General features: G+C 56.4%; 1 protein-coding gene across 4 annotated transcripts in view; it reads left to right on the forward strand.

The window, feature by feature from the left end:
- ZMIZ1 (zinc finger MIZ-type containing 1) overlaps positions 1-19,955 on the forward strand; it is a 230,669-nt gene that overhangs the window by 70,391 nt on the left and 140,323 nt on the right. For all 4 annotated transcript variants that reach the window (XM_081075176.1, XM_081075173.1, XM_081075175.1 and 1 more), the window contains exon 3: positions 17,175-17,255. The gene's annotated coding sequence lies outside the window, so the exon portion shown is untranslated. The remainder of the gene's footprint in view (positions 1-17,174; positions 17,256-19,955) is intronic.

The raw sequence follows: 19,955 nt of genomic DNA on the forward strand, positions 1-19,955 counted from the left end.
TTGGTTTTCCAAGGCCCTCTCCCTTCCTGACCCCCATACCTTTCTCCTTTACTACTACTTCCTTCATCCTCTGCCACTACCCTGTGGGTCATTTCCCACCTCCTTTCTTTTCTTCCTTCCTTCCTTTCTTCCTCTTCCCTTCTTTCAGCTGCTCCTTCTTCCCCTGTTTGCCTCTGCTCTTTCTGGCTTTGTTTTTTTCCCCTCCCTCTCTTCCTCTCCCTCCCTCCTTCCTGCCCTGTTTCCCAGTATGTCTCTCCCATCTTCCTTTTCTCTTTTTATTTCTCCATCACTCCTTCTCTCTTTCACTTTCCTCTACTTCTGTTTTTTCTGTGTCTCTCTACCCTCTCCCACCTCACCCTAGATTTCTTTCTCTGTCCTTATTTGTACCCCATGTGCTTCCCTTCCCCATCTTTTCTTCCCCCTCATTTCTCTACCTCTTCCTCTTCCACCTTAGAGACTTCACAGAGGCTACCTGCAGAGGCTGCTCCCTGTGCCTGGTGCAGACAGAGGATGAGAGGTGGGCTGGCTGGGTATACATCTCTGGAGAACCAGGGCCTGGTGCTCGGAAACCTGGTCACGAGCTCTGTAGATGATGGGCCTACCCCTGCGCTGGGGGCCTGCCCCGGTACGGTGGAAACTGGTTAAGAACATGGACGCTAGAGGTGGACTCTCTGGGTACAGATCCTGGTCCACCTCTTGCTAACTGTAAAATGCAGTGACAACATTACCATAGGGTCGTGATGAGGATTTAATGAGATAACATATGAAGAAGGGCTGAGCAGGTGGCCTAGTGGAAATGAGTTTTTATTCAAGAACTCTTAGCCATGCTCCTTCATTTCTTTGTGGATTTCCTGAGGTGCCTCTACAGTGGATTGCTGTACTGCTTGGGGTCCTAGGGGTCAGGCTGGTGGCCAGGGCAGAATGGAAGCCAGCTGCAGACTCTTGCAGAGCTGTGGTACCACTGGAGCCCAGGTACCCTGCCTATCAAGAGATAGGACCTCCTTCTCCCTTAGTGGGCCGGTCTCAGGGCTATGATGGCCTGCCATTCTAGGTGAGCATCTGAGGCACAGACCCCAAAGCTAAAAGAATCCTTAGCACCTTGGCCCACAGACCTTTCCCAAACAACAGACCAAAGGCAGAGCTGCTCCTGCCAAGTTGGACTAGACACCCCCTTCCCCACCCTGTCTTGTGCCCTGTATGCCCCCAGGGCTGGCCCCTGGAGTCCAGCTGCAAAACCTCTGCTCTGGGTACAAGGCCCTGACAGGTCTGTCTGCCTCACTCCGAGACTCCTCCCTGAGCCTCCTCTCCCCTTCTGCCCCACACCCAAGCTCTGGGCTCTGGGATTCTCCCTGCTGCAAAGCGTTTGCTCAGAGCAGCTGGGCAGCCACAGTTTTCCAGCAGGCATCTGCCTTCTGGGTTGGGTGAGCAGAAGGAAATCACCAGACAGAGGGTCAGGAGGCAAGTGCCCCTCCCCCTGGCCCGCCCTTCTCTCCCCACTCCACTGGCTTCCCATCCAGCATGTCCCTAGCACGTCCAGGAAGCAGAAAACAAGTGTTTGGAGAAGGCATTCTTCTGGGTGAGGAAAGGCAGGCCCGTCACTTGTCCTTCAGAGACACGAAACTTGAGCTGGCCTGGTCCCTCCCCTGCTGGGCCACATGACCACCGGACCTGCTGAGAGTGGCTGCTCTGTGTGTGTGTGTGTGTGTGTGTGTGTGTGTGTGTGTGTGTGTGTCCCTGGTCTAGGAAATCTTAGCCAGTCACATGGACTCTTTCCCTGTTTGTCTAAGTAAGCAGTTTGGGCCGGCTGCAGCCAGGCAGCTGAGACATGGAGCCAGGGGAGGGAGCCACACTGGTGTGGGCGGTGAACAGAAGGATCAGCAGGGACAGAGCGCAGCCCTGCTGTGGCTCCTGAAGTTCTGGGGCCTCTGTATTTGGTGTGAGGAAGCCTGGCCCGGGAATGGCCCTGCTCTAATCCCCTGCCCTCCCTGGACCTCCGCACCTTTGTCAAGAAAAGGTACTGGGTTTGCCAACCACAGAGAACCCTTCCAGCCTGAAACAGACAGGATAGGCATCCTCTATCTAGGAGGAGCTCGAAGAGGTCGAGCCCTGGAGAGGCCAGGGAGAGGCTCACCTGTGGACACGCCACTATCTGTCGTGTCCCCTCAGCAGGAGAGCCCGAGCGAAGTCTTACCCCAGGCATCCAGCCGGCCACTGATTCATTCAACAGGTTTCGCATCTACTGTGTGCCAGGACCTGGGCTGGGCAGGGGAGTAGAGTTGCCAGAACACAGACCTTGCCTAACCTCTGTGGAACCTCCATACCTGTGACATAACTTGCTCGAGATGAATGGGCAGGGCCATTTTGCATAAAGACCCTGGGCTGTCGTCACGAGTCAGCCATGTCCACCACCACCACTGCCGCCGCCGCCGCCGCCGCCGCCGTTCCAGGAGGGTGAAACCCCAGAGCTGGGCAGGGGACAGCAGGCAAAGTGAGATGTCACCGAGTCCCTTGTGGACTGAGCAGAGAGGTGGGAGCCGGTTACTTGTCCTTCCATAGTTGATGTGGGCAGAGTGCAGAGGCCGGGAGCCCTAGACAACTCGGGGCCTTCTCCAAGCCTTCCTGGGCAGCAGAGCCCCAGGGGAAATGGCTCAGGGGAATCCCTCTGAGCAGGACCTCCTTGGGCCCTCCTCTGGGTTTACCTGGCCTGCGTGGTGTGGCTCAGCGATAGAGAGCACAGTGCCCCTGGGGCCTAGAGAAAGACGAGGGCTGTGGTGACCTCAGGGAGCCACGTTTCTGAGAGCCCAACTGCGTTTATGTGTCTGTGTGTCCCCCTTTCTCTCTGCTTCTGCCCTCCCTCCATCTTCGATAAACATTTCCTGGAAGCCATGTCTATGGCAGGCCTATGCTCCATAAAAGAAAGACACCTCCCTAGCCCAGGAGATGCTCACTGCCATGCCAGCCTCAAGCACCATCTCAAGGTGGGCCGAAGGCGCAGGCTACGGTGAGGCCCAGGAGAGAGGCAGCCACTGGGTGGGGAGCCAGGGTGCAGTGGACCCCATCGGCTGTCCTGCGTCCCGGGGAAGCTTAGGCATTCTTTTCCCCAGATAGCCTGATGGCTGAGCACACCAGTTGCCCAGCTTGAGGGCCATAGAGAGCTGGCATCAGGGCCACACAGAACATTGAAATATCTTGTCTCTCTTGTGATAGGATTTGGGGGTGTTTAACCTGGAAAGGTCCCATGGACTCATGAGCTCAAGGCTGTTACAGCTGGGAAACTCCTATACAGAAAAGTGATGGAGGCAGGTTGGCCAGTGGCTACGCTGGAGACACAGGCCGGCCAACCTGTCACCCTGACTAAATGTGGATGCTGGGCTAGGCTAGAGTCCCAGAATGCCACCTAGGCCTGTGTATCCTGACCTTGGCTTGCTTGCCTCTGAGATCAGGAGGCTCACTATTGCACACGGTTGTCTTAGAAACTGTTCCTGGTAACTTGTGCCCTGGCCGCCCACCAGGGCTGAAGTCTGGCTCCGTCTTCCATTTTCTTCACCTCAGGCCCACAGACCTTGGGCCTTTAGCCTCCCTGTCTGAGTCCCTCCCAAGATTTGCTTCTTCCAGGCAGAGCTTCCATCTGGATTTGCCGACAGCGCCCCCATTAGGGCCTGTTTGGAGTAGAACGGATAGGGGTCCTGTGCTATGCAGCCCCACCTTCCCAGCATGACCTCCTGGGGCCATGGGCGACTGCTGTGGATTTAGCCGAAGGTCTTCATGGGGAGGTCCCTGAGCTGCCCGTGGTGGAGGCAGGAGACCTGGATCCCAGCTCTGTCCCTGTCCCTGGGGTGATCTCAGCAAGGCCAGCTCATTCAGCCCCAAACCACCTCCCATCTGGGCTCCTCCCCAGCACTGAGCTATGAGAGGTTTTTGTCCACGGTAGGCCTGCCCGCAGCTGCAAGGGTCTCCTTTTTCTGGCCCGTTTGCTTTCTGAGGTGCCTGTTTGCTTAGCAGCCCTGAGAGAGCCCTGGGCTGCCAAGGCCTCCCATAGCCTATGTCCTGGGAAATTAGGAGGGGGAGGGGCTGAGGGCCTCTGTGCAAACCTCTCCCCTTCACTGGGCCGGGCCACCAACCTCTCCACTCCCAGCACACCCCACTGGTGGACAGGTGAGCCCCCAGCTCCTGAGGCACACCTAATGAATTGGGCTTACCTGGAGACCACAGGTGGCCTCATAGCCTCTGGGCCAAGCTCCCATCTCAGCCAGACTCCTGGCGCTTTAAGGATCCAGGAATTCAAAGCTGGGGTGGGATGGAGGGGTCGTGCCTATGGTTGGACATCACGTTGCCTCCGCGTTGGGGCTGCACTGCCCAGCTAGGATGCCACATCTCTGTAGGAAGTGCCACACTGCCCCTCATCTTTGACCATCTTTGACCACTAGGAAGTTCTACCTTTGAGGCCTGAAATTTGTCCCACTTCAGCATCTGCCCTTGTCCTGGCCCCTTCGGCATGGTTCAGAAATGATACTGCCCCTCTGCCGAGTGGGGGAAGACGGTGATCTGATCCCCAGGGAGGGGTTGACCCCTGCTCCATTCTGTCTGAAGTTGTGAGCTCCTAGGGAAAAAATCCCAGTGATACTTGAGTCGAGACCTCTTACTGGAAAACAAATAGCCAAAGGTCTCGAGGTCAGAGGCCAAAGGCCACTGAGCAGGCTGGGCCAGCCTGCCCACTGCTGCTCCAGGAAACTTTGGTGCTTCTGAGGAGGTCTCCCATGGGGACCTTCCTCTCTCCTGTGCTGGGTGGGGCCTGTGGGACAGGAAGCCAGGGCGGGTCTGGAGGATGGGACTCAGGGTGGCCTGGGTTTGAGCCAGGGATGAGGTGAAACCCAATGCTGGCCTGGCCTCAGGGCCACAGCCAACACAGGTCACTTGGCCTCAGTGAGTGGACACCGCCCCCACAACAGGAAACCCTGCCCAGGCACCCCCGTGTCCCACCCCATGTTCCTGAGGGTGGCGCTTCTATTTCCCGTGGGAGTTGCTGCCAGGAATCATGCCCTCTTGAGAGAGGAAGCTGGACCTGAGCTTTGGGCTGCCCTGCCTCTGACCTGTTCTGACCCCCTCCAGTCGGTGGAAGCTCTGGGTCCACACCCATCCCTCACCCCACAGAAGCTGATGACTTATCTTCTCCCAGACAGTTACTTTTAGGGGCCTGGAAGCCCAGGGTCTGGGGCTTTGGTCTGGGATCCGCTACCAGCTAGCTGGTGCCCTTGAGCAAGTCACTGAACCACTCTAGGCCTCACCCGTAGGAAGAAAGAGGAGAGGAAGAAGCTCTGCCCAGCTGTGAGTATCCCGTGAGATAAAGGGTGTGGGGATCGGTGATTTTATACCCCATAAGGACAGCCATGTTTGAGATGAACTGCTCAGACCCCCTGCCCGCATCCCAGACGTCTCTGTCTCCAGCCCCGCCAAGAGCGCTTTGTTTATCATGACCCCCAAGCCGGGAGGGAGACATGGGTGGCTGCCAGGGTCCCCATAGGGGATGGGTGATGCTGGCGTGGCCCATCTCTGGGTCATCCCATTCGTGACAACACAGGGGCAAAGCTGGGCGTCTGCCTAGGAAGGAGCCCTCCCTTCTGCTTCCTCCCTCCTGCCTCCTCCCAGGAGCTGAGAGGTAGAAGATTCGAGATCCCTCTGCTCTGTTCAGGCAGGTGGACCAGGTTAGTGGCCTGTGGGCCTGAAAGCAGAAGGGGACAATGCCGAGGGGCAGGCTCTCCCACCACTATCTCGTCCCCCTCCTTCTTCCTCCCGGTAGGCGCTCTGAGGCATTGGATTTTCTTTTGGTTTTGGTGTTGAGCCTAAGTTGCAGCGAGGAACAGGGTAATGATCGTTTAAGAGCTCCAAATGCTTCCATAGCATCCTGTGAAGGTCCTGCTGTACTGTGTTGTCTGCAGAAGTGCATGGTCACCACCTCAGCAACTCTGTGAGGTCCCTGTTCCTCTTGTCACCCTTTCCAGAGGAGGAAATTGAGGCACAGAGAGGTAAATCGACCTGCTCAAGGTGGTTACACTGAGTTTTGCACTGGGCAGCTGGCCCCAGAGGCAGTGCTCCGGCCCCCCACCCTGCCTGGACACCTCCCCCAACCCAAACCCAGCTCAGTAGCAGCAGGGGTTGCAGCCCAGGGTATTAACTATTTCCCAAAGGGGGCCGAGTGTCGCTGAGGTGAGAAGACCCTAGTCACCAGGACATTGGATGCGTTAATACAAACTCAGGGCCATCCTGAGCTTGCGGACCAGCTGGAAGCTTGTCAGCAACAGGGGAGACCTTAGGTCCCAGCAGCCCAAGCTCCTCCCTGTGCTGTGGTGGCAGCTCAGCCTCCCGGTGCCTTGGACACGTCAGCCCTTGGGGCCTCAGCTTCTGCATCTGTCATGTGGACCTTTCAAAGCCCATGTCCTAAGAATCCGTGAGGAATCCTTGACATTCTGGAAACACAGTATCTGACCCCCTGTGGCCCCTCCTGGGTATTAATTTCCTTCCCAGTGGGTCAGGCCACAGGGACCGAGGCATTCCTGGCAGCAGGGTTAACATGGGCAAGGGTGCAGAGGTCGAAGCCCAGACGTGTAGGGAAAGGTTACGGGTTGGAGTCGGGCTAGGGCTTTGAATATGAGGCTGAAGAGTTAAAATTGGGCCTCACAGACTGTGGGAGCCAGTGAAGGTTCTTGGTCAGAGGAGTAATGCATTCTCAGGGAGAGGAACTGGCGGCAGGGAACCCTGGCACACTCATCCAGGTGTCGGGCCCGGATTCAAGAGGAGTCACGTGGCTAAGAAAGTTGGCCCTGCTGGGTCAGTGCTAGCCGGGCTGGGCAGGCCTCGCTTTTCCTCCTGTAGATTGGGGATCCACAGGGTGGGAGTGTTCGGGCCCTGCAGGGAGGGGCAGGGGTCAGCATTCAGGCCGCTTCTCCTGCGTGTCCCAGAGTCGCCCCTGCTCGAGGTTGTCTGGGTTTCCCACCCAGCCCTGGGTGTGGTCCCAATGCTTCTTCCTCCCTCTGTGGCTTTCTGGTCCCAAATGGGAGGCGACTCCCGCGGCTGCAGTGGGGTGTGAGGCAGGGTGGGGACATTGGCGGTGGGTGGAGTCACGGGATGGGTGGCCATGAGTCAGGAATTGCTGGGCCTGTGTGTCATCGGGCTGCATGCCGTTCTGGTCCGCCTCAGCTCTCCACCCACATCTGCGCCTGTGGGCTGCTCGGCTGGGGTGACCGTGCTTTGTTTCCAAGAGCTTAAAGACACAGAAGTCAAAAGACTGGAGACCTTGGGCATGTCCCCTCCCTCTAGAAGTGACAGTTTCCATACTGAAGAGTGAGAATGGAGTCGGCCAGGGGTTCTCAGCCCTTGCTGCACCTGGTTAGCTAGGGCAGCTTTGACAGGCAGCCCACCCAGACTGGTTAAATCAGATCCCAGAGACAGGGCCTGCAGTCCAGTGAGAAACCTCTGGTCTGGATGACCTCTAAGGGGCTGCTCTCTGTGCACCCCCTCTCCCACCCAGGAGGCAGTGCTGTGGACCAGCACGTGGATTCTGGAGCCCAGGGCCTGTATTCAGTCCAGCTCTGCCCACTTCCTAACACTGGCCAAGTGACTTCATGTCTCTGGGTCTCAGTTTCCTCATCTATAAAATGGGGGTAACATTACTACTTTATAGAACTGCTATGGAGACTAACTAGATTAACTATATAAAGTGTCTGTTAGAGCCAGGCCTGGTGTGGATGTCGTAAGTCCTGTGTAAGTGTCAGCTGCTGTGTTCTCTGATCTAAAGGTTTCCATGACATGCCTCCCATCGCTGGTCACTTATTCATTCAACAAACATTCTGGGGGCTCATACCAGCAAGCCCTGTGCTAGGTGCTGTTGGCAATGGGCAGATAGATATCCATCAGGGAGCTGGTCTTGACCCCTCCTCTTAGCCCATCAGGGGTGCATTCCCAGCAGACAGGCTCTGTCAGTCCCCAGGAATGATGGGCAGGTGTGAGGGAGCTCCCCCGAGAATCTCGCTGAGTTGGTTGGCTGAGGGAACACCTCTTTCTGAGAAAACCCAGGGAAAACCCAGACTAAAGGAACAAAGAGGGGCACCCTCAGCTGGTCCTCACAGCCTTGGCTGAGAAGCACTTGGGGAAGTCCCCAGTACCTCTGGCGGGGGCCCTGGGACACACTCTTGGTGTGTGATGGCTCAGACAGGGCAGGGCCCTGGGGCTGCCCAGGAAGGCAGGAGGTGCCAAGGCCAACAGTGTATGGAACAGAACAAGGGACCTCCTCAGAGCCCATCACCAGGCGTGACCACATCTTCAATCTCCTAGAGTTCTAGCAATTTAGAGATTAGGCAGGCATCATTCCTCAATTCCACTTTACAGACAGAGCCATTGAGACTTCATGGGGTAGGCTGTCACTTGCCCAGGTCAGGGCGGGTGAGAGGCAAAGGCAGGACTAGAACCTACCTCCATGTAAGCAATGTCTGGTGGGGACAGTCAAACTTCCCAGGGCAATTACATTGGTGGAGCGCCTTGGGACAGGTGGCAGTATGAGGATTTACACATCCTGTAGTCCCCTTCTTCCCCGGCTTTCCCACCAGATACCCTGCAGCCACCACTGGGCTATCCTTGCGGGGAGGACTGGCTTCCCTACAAACAGCAAGGACTCCTGTGGCCTTGCTCCTCCAAGGGCCAGGGGTTTGCCCACACACTCACCCCAGTTAGACATTCTCCCTCCCCTTTGCACTATTGAGTAAACTGAGGCAAGGGGCGGCACAGGGACTTGGCGAAGGCCATGTGGCTTACAAGCAGCAGGGCCAAGATTTCATCCAGTCCTGGGTGACGTGAGTGCCGTGCTCAGACCCACCACCTCCCGCTAGCAAGAACAGTGCTTTCCTTTGTCCGGCATTTGTAAATCTGGGCCTCGGCCATCGCCAAAGACTCGCCTGGCCCACATGTGGCCAGAATCCCAGAGGGATGCCTGTTTGGAGAGGGTGACTGCCAGGAGGCTGGCCCCTGGCCCAGGAAGGGGGTCATCAGGAACACTTGGTGCTAGGTGGTTTGTGTATGCCGTTGGGAGTGTCCGTGCCCTTCAGCCTCTCCACCACCCTGCCTGTCTCCTCAAGGGGCGGGGGCACAGGGCCTGGAGTGCAGGCCATCCCATGGAGCTGACTGCCAATGGTGCTGACAGCCAATGGTGCTGCAGCCGTCATGGGTGTGGCGTCAGCTCAGTTAATCCTCCAGCCAGTGTAGCCTCAGATGAAGAAACAGACCTGGAGGGACACATGTCTTGCTCTTCAGTCCAACCTCCAACGCCAGAGCTGACCTGAGTTCTCATCCCAAACTTGGGCTCATCTGTCATCCTCTGGGCTTATGTCCCCTCCTCTGTAAGGTGGCAGGCCTAGACTCAGGTCCTGTAAGGACTCCTCTGAGAGCCTCTGCCAGGCCCCGTTAATGCTGCGGGGATTTGGGACGGGGGCATCCTAGAGGTAGGGATAAGGGGTGTCTCTTCAGGGCGGCCCTCAGGTGGGCAGTGCAGGGCCAGGTGACAGGTGCCAGGCCACCACAAGCAGAGAGAGCAGAGGTGAGAGACAAAGCCTTTAAGAGGAGGTTGTTGGCAGAAAATTCCGTTTTGATCACTGGCATTGGGAGTCGCAAATGCCCAGGTGGGTGTGAGAGGCCCTGGTTTGGCCAAACTCAACTGGGTGCCCCACTGGGCAAGACCCTGCCTCTGGGCTAGGGAGAGGCTAAGATCCAAGTGGTCTGATGAGATGGTGGGTGTAGAAGGGAGCTTGTACCTGGAGGGTGCTCAGCACCTTGGCCACTCTGTGGGAAGGGATTGGGGGGGGCCCCCTTGAATGTAAGAACCTAGAGCCACACTATGCACCATCAATCCGTGTTGTGCCCTCACCTTTGATTAGGGGAGAAATTGTTCATTTGATAACTTGGGAAGAGGGGAGACCCTTCCCTCTTCCTCTAGTGTGAGTGGGCCATGAGCCAGAGCCAAAGGCCTCTGGTTGTTAGGAGGGGTTGATTGGGGCAATCAGGAAAGGCTTCCAGGAAGAGGTGAGCTTCCTGTTCCCTCCCCCTTTCCCAGGTGGGAACCTGATGCAGACTCACAGGAAAGGAGAGCCAGTCCCTAACTAGGGCCTGAGTTCAAATCCTGATGCCAGTACTTACTGCTGTGTGAGCTTGTAGGTCCCTTCCTGTCTTTGGTCTCATTTGCCCCTTTGCACAAGCCCAGTACCAAGGAGCTAAGGTGACTTGGTGGGGGTAAAGCACACACGTGTGCAGTGTGAGCTGTGCACCTCTGAGAGACAGAATGGATGGGCATCATTCCTTGGGCCTGGGCGATGCCCACAGAGTAAGCAAAGACTCGCGGGTCTGCCAGGGTCTCTGGAGCAGGTGTCACTCCAACATGACCTTCAAAGCACAGCAAATCAGGATTGAGCATGGGGTGAAGCCTTGGAGGGGCTCCAGGGGTATGTCTGCATGTGCCCAGGGATGCTGTGCCCCCATCCCGCGAATGCAGCTGTCCTCTGCTCACTGATGCCACCTATACTTCCCTCTTCAGCCCACAGCTTTTCTCCTGGCAAGCCTCTGGACCTTTGCCCAGGAGGGGTGCCCTTCTGCCTGAGAGACTGCCTGAGAAATGATGCCCCTGACCCTCATTTTGCTTCCAGGCCGAGCTGAGCATACCCTCCAGCACTGTCCTAGAATTACCCGTGTCCTGGGTCTCGCCCACCTTGCATTAGACAGTGTGCCAACATCCTTGGGAAGCACACAGGCTGGGCAACTGTACAGGTTGGCCTTTGGCCCTGCCTTCCCTCTCCTTACCCACCCACCCCCAACTCCTTTCTTCTCTTTCTTTTCTTCCTCTGGCAGATAGTAGGCACTGTCATGAGTCATTAAAAGAAGGAAATAAATGGATGGATGGATGGATGGATGGATGGATGGATGGATGGATGGATGGATGGATGGATGGATGGATGGACGGACGGATGGAATGAGTGAACAAATGAAAGTACAGTCCCCTAGAAGTCAGTTTTTAGCCACCATTTTCAAAAAGAGGAGATCAGGTTTCAGAGGTGTTCATGGGTGGAGAGGACCATTTTGGTAGCCCCTACCTTTCCTCAACACCTGCTCCCTGGATCCCCCCAGTGTCGGGGTGTTGCCCAGGTTTTCAATGGCCTTCTCCTGTCCTCTGGAGCTTTTCCAACACGGAGGCATCCCTGACAAGCCAGCAACAGACTTGCTGGGCCGACACTTCCCTGGCCTGGCATTTCTGCGTCCCCAGCAGGTTAGCCGAACCCTGCTGTCTTCCTTTCCACAGCCACTTGTGAAGATTCCAGAGGAGAGAGGGACATGAGAAGCCGAGTGGCATGTATGAGGGTAGGATCCTGCGCCCAGACACTAGGCTTCCCTGGGCCTGGGTGTGGGCAGGCTGTCAGAAGAGCTCAAAATATTCTCAGAGGAAGTGAAGACAGACAGGATTTTTGAACCAAGGGCACTTTATGATTCTCAGGCAGCCAGGAGGTCCCCTCAAACCCAAACAGCCAACTCACTGGGGCTGCTTTCTTATCAGTTCCTTGAGGCCAACTGTAGCTTCTCTTCTTTGGTGGAAAGACTCAGTTCAGCCCTCCCCTGAGCAATCAGGGCCACCCAAGCCCCTGGGCTCAACTCCACTGAGCCTGCAGTAAGTATGACAAGGGTCACAACTGAAGACATAATCAGGCACCCAATTTAATTATGCAAGGAGAAAGAAAGGAATGGCATCAAATATTCTGGAAGTTCAGAAAAGGGAAAGAGCACTTGGAAGGGGACTATCAGGGAAGGCAGCCTGGAGGAGGTGTCCTTTGGGCATTGATGGGTGGACAGGGTTCTGATGGGCAGAACAGGTAATGCAAAGCTATTGAAAGTGTGATTTGGGGTGAGACCGTACACGGTCTACCACTTCCAGCTCCATGACCTCTGGTCTCTTCTGGGCAGTTTATTTATCTGTAAAGTAGACTTTACAGCTCCCTGGTGACAGGATTGTGCTAAGAGTAGAGTGAGGCAACGAGAGCCACTGGGGTTGAGGAGGAAGAGCCCTGGCAGGTGGGACAGTCTGCCGCATGTGTCGCAGGCTGAGTGGTTCACTCCACGGATGAGAGAGAGAGAGAGAGGGCGAGGCCTGCTGCAGCCCTGCTGCAGGCCCAGTGGCAGCATGGTGCTCAGCCTTGCCCCTGCCCCACCACATCACACTGGAGCCGCCCAGCCCCCTCCCCAGTCACCGAGGGTAGGTCGCCGTCCTACTGCTCTATAAGATCAGCCTGGAGCCTCCCCTAGTGGGTGAGTAGCTAGAGGGAGAATTCAAAGGTGTCCTTTTTCCTCCTGGCCAGTGGGCCTGGCTTCCACCCAGACCTAGGACCCTCGGTCTGGCCCTCCTCCTCACACCCCTCCCTGTATGCCTCCCCCACCACCCCCTAGCGTGGTGAGGTCAGGGAACATGTATTCCAGGAATGTGGGAGGCGGGGCAGCCAGCCCGATCTGGATAACCATCGGGGTAAATATTTGCCTTGCTCCTGGAGCCAGCACTGGCTGCCAGGGGAGGAAAGGGGCCTATTCCCAGGGTCATGTAAGGGGAGGCTTTCCCGCGTGGGTCGGAGGTGGGGGAACCCGTGTCATCCCAGAGAGCCTGGGAGCTGGGTCTGAGGCCACCCTTACTGTGCAGGGCTGGAGACAGGGCCCCTGGCTATTTGATCCTGACCAGCAGCTATTTGGCCCATCTGTAAAATGGGGGTAGGGACAGTTGCCAGTCCAGCTCAGTGAGGAGGGTCAGCGTGGCACGATCCAGTTCGAGTCAGTTCAGCCAGTGGAGTGACAGGGTAGACCTATTTGGGTAGATTCTCACATGACCACGATTCTGGCCCCCACTTGGCCACTTAGGACCTTGAACAGTTACCCCTCTCCCAAACTTCAACAGTTACCATTCGCTGACCTGTTCCTTACTCTGTGGCACCTGTATCTACACACCCCATGTCTCATTGAGCCCTCGCAGCCACTAGGGCACGAGGGACACGTGCAGATGATTTTGCAAGCAGGTGGTAGGAGCCCTGAACTCCAGCTCAGAGTTGCCCTCAGACCACACTGGGTTAGTCGAACCTCCTCCCTCAGTGGCCTGTGGGTAGGTCAGTGCTCTGGCCAACGTCAGGGCCTACAGGGCAGCCTGGAGCCTTTCCTGGTGGGTGAGTAGCTGGAGGAGCAATTAGTCCCTGTTGAGAGCAGAGATGGAGGTTCAGAGATGCCAGTGGCTTTCTCAAGTTCACCCAGCAATAAAGGGCAAGCAGGGATTCAAATCCAGCTCTACCCAGCCTTTCCCTCGACCTCACCACTGAGGACAAGGCCAGGGCTCCAGCCCAGAATGTGGGCTCCCAACCCTTGGCAGCTGTAGAGAACAACTCGTCACTTAGCCGCAGGCTAGAGCCACAGGCAGAGCCTTCTCGGTGCCCCACATCTTGGACGCCCTGTGGCCCAGCCACTTCTGTCCTCCAAGAATCCAGGAGCAGCCCTGCCCCTCTCTGGGCCAGCCCCAGCCCCAATCAGTTTAACCTGGTGCCTCCACCCAAGCTCACACCCAGCTCCTCCCAGGGGATCCCGAGAGGAGGAGGGGATGGCAAGGTGGGTGTGGTTGGGAGAACCCATCTGGGACAGTCCCCACCCCAAGTGACCTCTGCTCCGTCCCAGACCCAGCCTTGCCACTCTCCAGCTGCAATACCTCCAGCCACCCTATCTGGGGACAATGTGCCGCATGCGTGGCAAGCTGAGTGGTTCACTCCACGGATATGAGAGAGAGAGAGAGAGAGAGAGAGGAGATCCGCTGCAGGTGTGAGTTGCTGAGGCCTGCTGCAGGCGCAGAGGCAGCATGGTGCTCGTGTCCTGCTCTGCAGAGTGGGCACCGTTACTGCCCTGCCTTGCCCTGGGAACTCCAGGCACACATGGTGAGAGTGAAAGCACGGTTCAGCCTGCCGTCTGCGTACTGCCCCTTCCTGCCCTTGCGGTCAGAAGCTGTCCTGCAGTCAGGGCCTCTCCCCTCTGCCCACGCCCAGCGTGAGAGTCCTGAGCCGAGGATGCCCACAAGAGTCCTCTGGGCAGTGGGGCACCGTCCCACGGGGAGACTGGACGGGCCCCCATCCCCTACTCGGCCCCGAGGCTCAGGCTACACCCCACTTCATCGCACCAAGTGCCTTTTAAGCAGAGAAAACTTCCCTGCAGTGTATCTGCATTGTTTATGGCTGTGGTGTGGTAAGGCTGGGAACAGGCATGGTGACACTTGGTCCAGCCCACCTCCTCTTCTCCCTTTTCTCACCGGGGGAAGCCCACACAAGCTATGAGCCTCACTTCCCTAAGGGCACCCAGGGGTGGGGGTGGACTGTATCGCCTCTGTGTTCACAGTGCCCCCTAGGCCTGAGCTCACCACCTCCACTCCAGCCTCACTGGGCAGCCAGTGTGGGGGTGCCCACGTGGTGACCGGGGAGCCTGGCTTCCTAGCACTGTCTGGTACAGAGCAGGACTGTTGAGCAGCAACAGGGCTCCCTGGCTGGTCACCTGGTAGGAGACAGAGTATGGGGCGGGCAGGGGGAGACCACCTGCCTACGTCCTGGCTCTGTTCTTACTAAATACTTTCTAGCTCCTTATTACCTGTGTGACGTTAGGAAGTTATGGGACCTCTCTGGGCCTTATGGGTAAATTGGGGATGCTAGCTTAGTTTCTACCTCCCAGCGTTTCACTAATGGTTATAGAAATATCCCAGGCAGAACTCCTTTGTCTTTCCCAGGTGGGGGACCAATGCAGGCCCATAGGAAAGGGGGTCGAGCTCATATCCTGGTGCCTCTGGTGTGGTGCCCTCACTATATGACCTTGGCCAGGTCTCATCCCCTCTCTGGTCTCTGTCCCTTTGCACACTCCCACTTCAAAGAACTGGGGTGGCTGGGAGCAGCAAGGCGCACGTGTGCACATGAACCGGAGCACCTCTGAGAGGCAGGATGGGCGGGCGTCGTTCCTTGGGGCCTGGACGGTGCTCACGGAGTGAGCGAGTACTTTCCGGCTCTGGCTTCTGTCTCGGCTGCCAAAATAATTATTTTCTCTTTGTCAGCGGGTCTGTGGGCCAGCTTGCCTTTGGGAAAGGCCTGAGCTAGGGGCGGTAGGGAAGCAGAAGGCCCATTCCCATTCTCCTCCAGCCACTGACTTGTTGCGTGACACCAGGGTTGGGACAGTTGCTGCCCCTCTCCAGGCCTCAGTTTCCTCCTCTGTGAAATGGGAGAGTTGGAGTCTGTGAATCCAAGGGCCAGTTGCAACACCTCTGACAACCCTATCCTCCCGCAGAGCTGTTTCCTGCTTTGCAAAGTGCACACCCGTTACTGCCCTGCCAGGGCCAGAGTCAGAATGCAGTCTTCTCTCCTGTGCTGGTGTGGGGATGGCAGCTGGCTTTGGAGCTTGGGTCTCAGAGTCCCAGCATACCAAGAGCTCAGCACCAGCCCCTACCAGGTAACTTCTGCTTCAGAAAGTCCTGCACTCATACACCTTATGCAGTCTGTACAACTCTGAGCGAGGTCCCCGTGTCATCCCTACATCCCCTCCCACAGATGAGGAAACTGACGCACAGAGAGGTTTAAGAAACTTGCCCAAAGGCACACACTTAGTAAGAGGATGAAACCAGGACTTGAACCAGATTGTTTTTTATGACTAAGCCCACATCTCCAGTGCCAGTCTGTGCATGGTGCCTCTCACTCAGGGGGCACCCACTTCTCTCCCTGGGAGCCCTGCCTGCTGCACATTGAGTGGGGCCCAGGTCTGAGGCCTCCACTCGTCCCCCCAGCACATGTGGGAGCTCACGTTTAACATTGCATGTGCATTCCCTCTCCCACTGTTGGCCATGGGCCTCATTCTAAGCTCTGCTCAGCCCTGCAGTCAGGTTTCCCATTTCTAAAGGAGGGCACACAGTCAAAGAGCATGGTGATTGCCTGGAGCCACCAGCAGGGCACCCTTACAGATAGGACTCAAACTTGGGGCTCTAGGGCTTCCCATCCTGCAGCCAGGCCTTTGGATCTGCTCTCCCTGGATTGCCAGGGGGCCCTGTGGACAGTGGGGGGAGGGGGGAGAGTACTGGTGGCCTATTGAAAAGATTGGCCAGCTGGATCCTACCCAACAAGAACAATCATGCTCCCACCACTTCTCCAAACCCCAAGCCACTGGAGGGTGGGGCATTCAGGCCTTTCTCCTCCCTCTCTCACCCCCACATCCCCATGCACCAGCAGGTCCTGCCACTCCTGCTCTCTCTGCTCTGAGCACCACTGCCTCTGGCCTGGACCTCTGAACAGCGTCCCCACTGGTCTCCCTGCCTCCTCCTGGCCCTCCTAAGCCCTTCTTCCGCAGCAGCCATGGAGATCTTCTCCAGCTAGAACTAAGGTTATGTCCTTCAGCTGCTCAGACCTTCCTGTGACTCCCATCTGCCTTCTCAACAACTGGCCCTGCCTCCTGGCCCCCACTCACCCCACTCCTTCCCTCCCTCACTGCACCTACCATACCACCCACTCTCAAGTCCTCCACTGGACCAGGCTTTCTCCCATCTTGAAGTCTTTATATATACTGTTCCCTCTGCCTAAAATACTTTTCCATGCATCTTGGCCTGCCTCTCTCTGGCTCATCCTTCAGTTTTACTTCCCCCAAACAGCCCTCCTGAACCTTGAGTCTATGCTGCATAGCCCCTGTACTCATTTTTTCTAGCAGACACCATTTTTAATTATGTATTGTTTGAGTCGTTGCTCATTATCAGGTTTTCCACAAGGGCAGGGACCATTCTCCTGTTCACAGCTCAGGGTGTTTTTTCTAAATGTTTCTTGAGTGAATGAATGAATGCCAAATGCCTCTGTCACCATATATCCTCAAATCCTCCCACAAACCCCGAGAGAACTATTGTGATCCCATTTGACATGTGAAGAAAGAAACCCAGAGAGGCCAGGGGCATATCCATAATCACATAGGCGGTAACTGGCAGATAGGGGTGTCAGGGGGGATTTGGGTTTGCCTGTAGTAAACTTTCTACACAGCAGGCGGGTGGGTGGGCTGTGGTAGCATGCTCAGTCCTTAGGACTCCTGCCACCAGTGGACCCACTGACCAGCCCTTCTCATTGCAGTAGGATGGAGCTCGAGTGAAGCGGAAGTACCGTGAGCTGCTGACTGGCACGTGGGACGCTGGTGATTCTTGGGTCGCTGAGGTAGGTGTGCAGCGAGGCTGGCAGGTTGTGGCTTTGCCTGGGTGCTTGGGGAAGGGGTAGTTGTGTCCTGAACGGGAGACAGATGCTGGTCCCACCACACGGCGCCTTTGCCCGGGGCCTCGGCCCTCATGGGCGGGATTGGGTGCGGCCACCCCTGCTGAGATGTCGGCCCCCTGCACCCTCCCACTCTCCCCCCCCCCCCCCCCGAAAGGACCCCTAGGGTCCTCTTAAGCCTGGCCTTTCTCTAAAGTGGCTGCCAGGGCAGGGGGTAGAGGGTGCACCCTGGGAGAGGGGCCGGTTCGGTCCCCACCTTTGGCTGAGCAGCCCTGTGTCTACCACTCTGAACCCCATGGCGTGTAGGCCTCATTCACTGAGCAACGTGGCAGCCAGGCAGAAGCAGCCTACATGAGCAGAGAGACCTGTTCACGGAAATGGGTGCTGCGGCTGCCCCACCCTCTGCTCTCCCACAAACACACTGAAGCACGCACGGGAGCCCTCGCGTATCTCTGGGCTGTGGGGTCAGAGTGCCTGCATTCACATACTGACTCTGCTGCTTATCCACTATGACCTTGTGTGGTTCCTCTGTGCCTCAATTTACCTGTCTATAAAAGGACTGGGATCCCAGCACCTGTCCCCACAGGTGTGCTGGCACACCTGGTATACAGTGAGAACTCAGGATATGTCAGCATTTTCCTCAAGGATGCTGGGACCCTTCCTTCCTCCCGCATCCTCGGGTCTTACCCTCCCCTCCTCCCGGAGGGCCCACCAATGCCAGGATGGACACAGACTGGTTGTCCATCCTGAGGACAGGGCTTGGGCCTCTCAGGGCACTCCTGAGAGCGGCTGGAGCCAGGAGGTCCTGAGTCTGAGCCTCCTGGGCAGGCCTCTGGCCTGGACATCAGCGTGCCTTATGACCGAGCAGCATTGCAGGGTTGATCACACTTGGTCCTGTGCGTGGCCCTGTTTGATCGATCCCTTTCTGTGTCTCCCAACCCAAACCTGAGAGGCCTGCACCAAGATGCTGGCTGGGGCCAGAGCCTTCTGTGCCAAGGCTCTGGGGCCCAGCTGGGCGAGCCAGAGTGTTCGCCCCGGTGTAAGACCTTGCCGATTCACCCCCCTGCTGCCCTCAGCTTCTCTGCTAAAGCCCCACTGCCCCCAGGTGCCCACACACAGGTACAGGTGAGCCCTGGGGATTCTCCGTGCTTCAGTGCAGCTCTGGAACCAGGGAGCAGGACCTGGTCTTCCTTCCTGCTGTCAGTTATGTGACCTTGCGGTAGTCCTTTCCCTTCTGACACAGTCAGTTCTCATCTGAAAATGAGGATGAGTATATCAACATTGCCGAGAGGACACTGTGGTGAGAATGCTTAGAAGCCTAGGGTGGTTCTAAAGGTTACAGCTTGGTGAGAGTCTACTTTGTACCAGCCACGATGTGCCTTAAATACATACTTCTTCCCGTAGTAACCCTCTGAGGAAGTGTGTTTAATGCCTCATTTTTCAGAGGCCCAAAGTGGTTAAGAGACCCATAGAGTTTAAATGGTGGAGAGGGGATTTGAACCGCGGTCCAAAGGAATTAAGCTCACAACTCCTTAGAGGCCATGGACGGAGCCACAGGGCAGGCTCGTGGTAGGTGCTCAGGAAACTACCTCCATTTCTACCTTGCAGCCTTTGCCCAGCCCTTTAAGCCTGGCTGCCCTCAGAGGCAGAGGGTGGCTCCTGAAGGCTGGCAACCTGCCCCTCCCCAGAGGGCTTACAGGCAACTCAGTAAGGCTGGGGAAACCTACGGCTAATTGTGAGGTAACCTTTGAAATTCTCCTTCACGGTGGGTTCTCTTTTCGGATGTTTTTCAAGGTAATTCATTCCCTTTCCAGAAATTGTCAGTGGCAGAGCATTAGGCAGCTGGTAATTAATCATAGGAGCGGCTTGGAGCGTGTTCTTTAAAAAAAAAAAAAAAAGGAGGAACAGAAAGCCTTGGTGGAAAAAGAAAAGAAAAGAAATCCACTCCAAGGCGAAGGTGGTAATCAATACCTCAGTGTCCTAGAAACGCTGGGGGCGGGGATGGCGGGCATGTGGCCTTCTCCCTTCCCGGTGCTAGCAGATGGTCAGTTGCCTGCAGCAGCACGCCTGAGGCTCTGCCTAGGACCACCAGCTTTCTATGTGACGTTGAGCAAGTCTCTGCCTTTCCCTGGACTCAGCTTTGCCACCTGTAAAATGGGTGAAGGGCAGGTGTCAGACTAGAACAGAATATTAAATGATTATACTTGTGTTTGGCACGTGGTAGGTGCCCAGTTGATATTTTATTAATTGAGTGAGGGAGTGAGTGAGTGAATGAAAGATTATCTTGAGTCCTAGTTAGCCATCATTACTCAAGGAAGCTAGACACAGTTTCTCTAGTTCTGTTATAATTTGAAGTGACAGCCAGGGTGATGGGCCAGCTCTGTCACTTTTCAAATTAGTGATGAAAGGACAGTCTTGCCTGGCGTACTCTTGCCTGGCCAACAGCACAAGCCCCTCAGTGGCAACCACGCTGTCCTCCTCAAAACCTCAAGTTCAGCTTTCCAAGAGTCGGAGCTGACTAGAGATTTTTTTTTCAAGCTGCTTTCTGGGGGAGGTCCTCGTCAACAAAAAGTATGCAAGCTGGGAGCTGCACAGGGCACTCAGGCATCAGATTTGATGGCGCTCAGGAGCCCCTTCCCAGAGGTC

This window comes from Rhinolophus hipposideros (genome assembly GCF_964194185.1).
Source record: "Rhinolophus hipposideros genome assembly, chromosome: 15".
In the NCBI taxonomy this organism is placed as follows: Eukaryota; Metazoa; Chordata; class Mammalia; order Chiroptera; family Rhinolophidae; genus Rhinolophus; species Rhinolophus hipposideros.